This window comes from Triturus cristatus, chromosome 6, assembly GCF_964204655.1.
Source record: "Triturus cristatus chromosome 6, aTriCri1.1, whole genome shotgun sequence".
Classification (NCBI taxonomy): domain Eukaryota; kingdom Metazoa; phylum Chordata; class Amphibia; order Caudata; family Salamandridae; genus Triturus; species Triturus cristatus.
Window position 1 is genome coordinate 746415929 of NC_140589.1, and position 6002 is coordinate 746421930.

A 6002-nucleotide genomic window follows, 5' to 3' on the forward strand; every position below is an offset into this window, starting at 1 on the left:
CGATCCATTTTCTTAGTGTAATTCTCAACATTCCAATGTTCCAATATAGCCTTTAGCTCGATATAGCGGGCTCTACCAGACGCTATAAGCCTGCTCTAGGGCCTTCAACAAAGGAGCAGTCCTTTAATGGCTGGTGTAGCCAGTTACTGGGGGCTTTAAGAAAATTAGAACATTCTGCCCAGGACGGTGGAAGGTCCTAATTAAAAAAAAAAGGCAGGCCGAGAAACAGGGGGGGTTGAAACTCCTCGCAGCGCCAAAGTCTTTGTTTCACAGTTCTTACTGCTAATGTTAAACAATTAGAGCCATGAGCGGGGTTACGACTGCCAACTGTTGAATATCCACAGCAAGAACTGTGAAAGGAGACTGAAGTCATCCACTGTTTCCCCTAGGCTTGATTAAACTACTTTTGCTTGTTCAGCTGAGTCAGGGAGACTCAGGACTGAGCAAAATGTAACCCCTGCCTCCTGCCGAGGCTTCTGTGATACTAAGAGCTATGGGAGGAGGGAGTGGAAAAGGCCCCTGTGTGTAACCCTGGGCGGAGTTTGCGTAGTTGCGCTACGCAGAATTCCGTGAAGTTGCAAAAAAACTCTGCGAGCTACGATGAGTTTTGCGAGAATGCAGAGTTGCTTGTTCTGCCCGTTCGTGATGCGTTTTTCCTTGTTCGGGAACGTGTATTGCGTTTTCAGGGATGCTCTTTGCGTGCTTGGGGGGGGGGAAATATCGAAAAAACTTCACCACGCGGTCGCCAACGGGCGTGGCCATCTTGTTTTTCACTTTTTGCTATGGTTCTGGGCCTGTTTTTCTATTCTCCCTATATCTTTTCAATCCTTTGTTTCTAGAAACTTTTTGTTGATCTTTATTTATTTATTATCTATCCCTCTCTATTATCGATTGTAAATTTTGCATTTTTTCCTACTTTTTTGTGTGTTTTTAGTGCGTTTTTCACTCTTTTTCTGATATCAATTTATTTTTCCTTACTTTCTTACTTTATACCTTTTCTTTTCTGCCCCTGCCTACCCAGAACCATGGCAAAGAGCAAGGGCCAGGAGAAGAGGAGTGACAGCCGCGACTGCCTTCTGACAAGGGGTGCAGCCACGGCCGTTATTCACGCAGGCAGAGGTGGCCGGACTATTTTTTTTAATCCAGCACCACCTCCCCTTACCCCTGGCAGCAGGCGGCAGGCCTGGGTCCGGGTATTGGCTTCAGAAGCGGTGGTCCAATATCCGGGACCGGGATCAGAACCTGCTGGACCTGCTAGGTGTTGAGGTCCTGGGGCTTGGTGAGTAGTTATTTATATTACTATTGTGTTCTTCTGTTCTGTGCTATTGCAAATATAATTTTTTGCGCAAATAGCCAACATGCTGCTGCTGCTTACATGCAGGTAACTGATGTTTAAAAATCTTATATTATGTGATTGTTACTTCCAGACAAATGCTCGGCTCTACTAACTAATCATATGTGTTTGCAACTTTGCGCTCGCTTGGGCTGGTTATGTAAGAGAGGTTAGAAAATTTAAGTTAGCTAGGTAATCCAGATATGAAAGACTCCAGTCCTTTTCTTTGTCCTGTCAGGCTGTCCTGTCTCCTGTCAGTAAGATAGTTGTAGTAGTTAGTTAGTTAGGATTATTTGGTAATTCAGCGGCCTGCGTGATGCGTCCTCTCAAATAACTTTAGTCCTTGTAAAAGCTTTTGTAGTTCTCATAGTGAGTGAATAGCAACCAACCAATTTGTTGTATGCAATATGCATGCGTCCATCTATGCATTAAGAAGAATAAATGCAGATTTAGTAATTATTGTCCCCTCAAAGAGGGTTGTTGGAGTTAAGACAAAGAGATGATTGGGAATTAGATTGGAACTTAGAAGCAAATATAATTTTTTTGCAAGTCATTCCAAAGTCTGGAATAGGCGGATTAGGTATGTTTAGGATTCAGGAATCAGAATTGAACTGTGGAATAATAATGATCAGCTGGTACTCAACTGTGATACATTCTAGTCAACTACTACTAGTCGAATAAGTCAATCTGATTGATTTAGGATTGGTCAATGGTATTGCAACTGCCGTTTCCTGTCTAAAAATATTTTTAGAACAATTATATTTATTTATTTAACACAAATCCTTTTTGTCTCTTTAATTATGTCTTACATGATCAGCATCCAGGGCCAAGAAGAAGACTGGGTCAGCTGGCAGTGCGGCGGGTGCGGTTGCTGGAGGGGCCTCAGGCACAGATGGCTCTGCTACTGGCCTCAGTAAGTCCTCCTGGTGTTGTTACATATTAATATTTCCCTAACTTTTACTTCTCTACTATTTCCATTTCCTAATTTAAATGTTTCCAAAATCCTCCTCAATCTATCTGTTTCTACATTCTCTGTTTTTGCTCCATTACCTACTGCTAAGTACTAGTCCTACTACTAACATTGTTTCTAGTGTCTGTTTTTTTTTTACATCAAATCAAACTGCATCTGACTAACCTCTGCTCTGACTCTGTATTAGTCTGTCTGTAGCTTACTTTCTTCTGGGTTTCACTCAGATTTCCCTCTCCCCTCAGGGAGGCGCTGCAGACATCACCGACCACCGCCGTCATTCCCTGGCTGACGAGCATCAGTGCTTGAGAAGACATGGCCATTCACTGGATCCTGTTTCTGGTGGCCGTCGGGCTGAGGCCTGGCAGCGCGAACCCCATCCAGGCCCTGCCAGAGGTCCAGACCCAGGAGAACTTCGACCTTTCCAAGATCTATGGCAAATGGTACGATGTTGCCATAGGCTCAACCTGCACGTGGTTAAAACAATACAAGGATAAGTCTGTCATGGGTACGCTGGTAATGGGTGTTGATGAGACCAGTGACCAGCTTAGCACAACCAGCACAAGAATAAGGCAAGGTGTATGTTCTACAGCCTTCGGCACGTATCACAAAACCAACATTCCTGGGAAAATTACTTACTACAGCCCCAGGTGGGAAATGACCATCGAATCCGATGTTGTGTTCACCAACTATGATGAGTACGCCATCGTTCTCATGCGGAAAACCAAATGAGGGGAGACTACCACAACTGTGAAACTTTATGGCAGGACTCCAGAGCTGCGGGAAAGTTTGATTGAAGAGTTCACTCAGTTTTCCTTGGAACAGGGAGTACCCAGTGACTCCATTTTTAGGATGAAAAACGAAGGCGAATGTACTCGTGGGGAGAAAGCAACTCCAGCCAGGAGAATCCAGAGGGTTGCTGTACTCGAAGAAGAGGGCTCTGGTGATGGCGGTCCCATTAAATTCAATGGTAATGGAGATGCCTGCAGGCAGGACATGGTTGTTGGGCCATGCTTGGGTATGAACCTCAGATTCTTCTACAATTCCTCATCCATGACCTGTGATAGCTTTCACTATGGAGGCTGCCTGGGGAATGGTAACAACTTTCTCTCGGAGAGGGACTGTCTACAGACCTGCAGGACGGAAGCTGCATGCAGATTACCCCTGGTTCCAGGACCTTGTAGGAAACTCATGCAACTCTGGGCCTTCGACTCAACCCAGGGAAAATGTGTCACCTTCAATTATGGAGGTTGCCAAGGCAACGGGAACAGGTTCTACAGTGAGAAGGAGTGCAAGGAGTACTGCGGAGTACCCGGTCTAGATGAAGAGTTACTGGGCTTGTAGAGCTGATCTCTACCATCTTGGCTTTTACCTCGAGCTTTCTGCCCTGACATTCAAAAGAGGAGGTGGAAAACAGATTTCTTGAGACACAGAATTCGTCCCCCAGGAATTTTATTTCAGCTATGAAAATTGATGATTTTATTTTTGAAGAGCAACGTGTTACAATTCTTAATAAATAAAGTTATTCTTCTCATTATTCTCTCCCCTCAGTTATCTGTGGATTGCCTAGTAGTGGTACTGTAAGACTCAGAGACAGAGAGCCCATTGGTCCTGGGCTACTACAAGTACTAGAAGAACTCCTTACTACTACTAATACTAGTAGCACTAATCTGCTCTGCACATTGCATGCCCATGTGAGGTATTATCCACAGGTTTGTGAGATGAAAAGGCTTTAGTTTCTTTTACTGTCTCATCATGCTCAATCAGTAATGGTGGTCACTCACATTGGACAGGACACCTCAAATTGGTGTATTTTACTCTTTCCAATTCAGGCCTAGTACTATTTTAGTAACAGCAATTTATGGTGAACACTGAACAACTGTTACTGTGCACCATGGCTGGAAGGAAGTATGAGGAGTAGGAGGACAGCACCATTATATTTCAACTAAGAGAGACTTCATGTCCGCCCAGTTAGCGACTCTTTCTTCTTTTCACAAAATGAGATGCACCAATAGATCTAGTCACTGAGTCCAGTCCTTTGGGTTGTCCTCTTCTGGAGAGGCTTTCCATAAATTGCCACCAACAAAAACCCCATCCGGATATTACTTTGTTATTTTTGATAGGGCATACTGTGTACTCTACTCTAGTATCTGAATTTTAGATAGTGATATGTGTGGTGTATGTGTATTATGAATTATGTATTTTCAATCTTGCTAATGAAAAAAATAAATAGGGGGGGGGCATATATCGCATCTTAAAATATGTGAAATGTTTTTTCCAGGCATACCTACCACCAGTGCCGGGGCCAGCGGTGATGGTCATGCCACTTCAAAGGGAGCGGATGTGGCATCCACAGGGAGTGAGCCAGCAGCAGTGGTGGGCGGTGGTAAGTCATATTCCTTACTTATTGAGAATGATGAATACACTCGCTGCAATGGTGTACACTCAGTACTAGTACACTGTACTTCTGCTGAGACTAAGTTGTTGTGAACACTGAACAGCTGAAGAAGACACCCTTTACTTAACATTAGCATTAGCGACGGGGGTTGAGTAACTAATGACCTATTCTATTCTATCTTCAACTCAGCAAAGACAGTTTTATGACGAAGACAAACAGTCAGATGAAATGTATGACTGGCAGAGAAGGATGCGTGGGTGAAGGAAGGGGCCCCAGGATGCATATAGGTGGCAGATGAAGATGATAGGATGCATGGGTAGTTGAAGGATAGGTGAAAGGTGAAAGAGAAAGCAGAAAGGATGCCTGTCCTGGTGGGTGAAAGTGTATAGGTGAAAGGAATCCTCCGGAGGGTTTGAGGGGTCAAACTCTAAGGCAAGCAAGGACGCATGGCATGGGTGGTGATTGTTTATATCTATGACAAATGTATGCTGTCGGTGACAGCTGGTTTATGATAGCCATGTTTAGATGGATAGATGCCTAGATGGTATCAAAAATGGAAGGTGAAAACAAAGTCAGACTGAATGAAGCGAATGTAAAAGAAAATTAAACCGTGGCAGAGTAACAAATCCAAGGATGAAGATTAAGAATACAATAATAATAATGCTAGAAGAGCAATGCACTGATAAATGAAAAAAGCCCAAGGACTGTTCTTTATTTTTGCAAGCTTTTTGATTCAAAGGTTTGAGGTTGTACTTGTATTTCAGAATGGAATACTCCCTTGACTCACAGTAGTTTTTAAAGCACAACATATATATTGTGCATGACTATTATTTACCCTACCCACCCATCCTTAATCGCCTCCCTCTGACTCTGAGGCCCACTTCCACTCTAGTCCCTACCCATGTCATTTTTGACTGTGTCAGCCATGGGTGGCCTATCGGCTGCATGGTAACTAGTACTTACAAATGAAATCACTCAGTATGTCATCATCATCATCATCATCACATGAGTGACATGATGTCATGCTGCCGTATATCATCATTCATAAGCATGTCATCATTAACCATCCTCATGGGCCTTATTGCAGTAGTCAGAGTGAAAGTGAAATTGTCTGAGCATTTGCAATTAATTTAACAGAGTATGGCTGTAATTGAAATAAATAATTGTGTAGTACAGCTGCCCCACATGCAGACAGTAGTAAAGTAACTTGAGTCTGCGACACAAGTATGTCTGTCTAGGGCACAAGCTGACTGAGCTGGCATGCCTACAAGATTAATTGTGCTAAACAAGAGCGAGAAAAATAA

At 43.4% G+C, this 6002-nt stretch overlaps 1 pseudogene; it reads left to right on the forward strand.

Moving 5' to 3' along the window:
- The first annotated feature begins 2561 nt into the window (after positions 1-2561).
- On the forward strand, positions 2562-3817 carry LOC146817811 (protein AMBP pseudogene; annotated as a pseudogene).
- The last annotated feature ends 2185 nt before the right edge of the window (positions 3818-6002 follow it).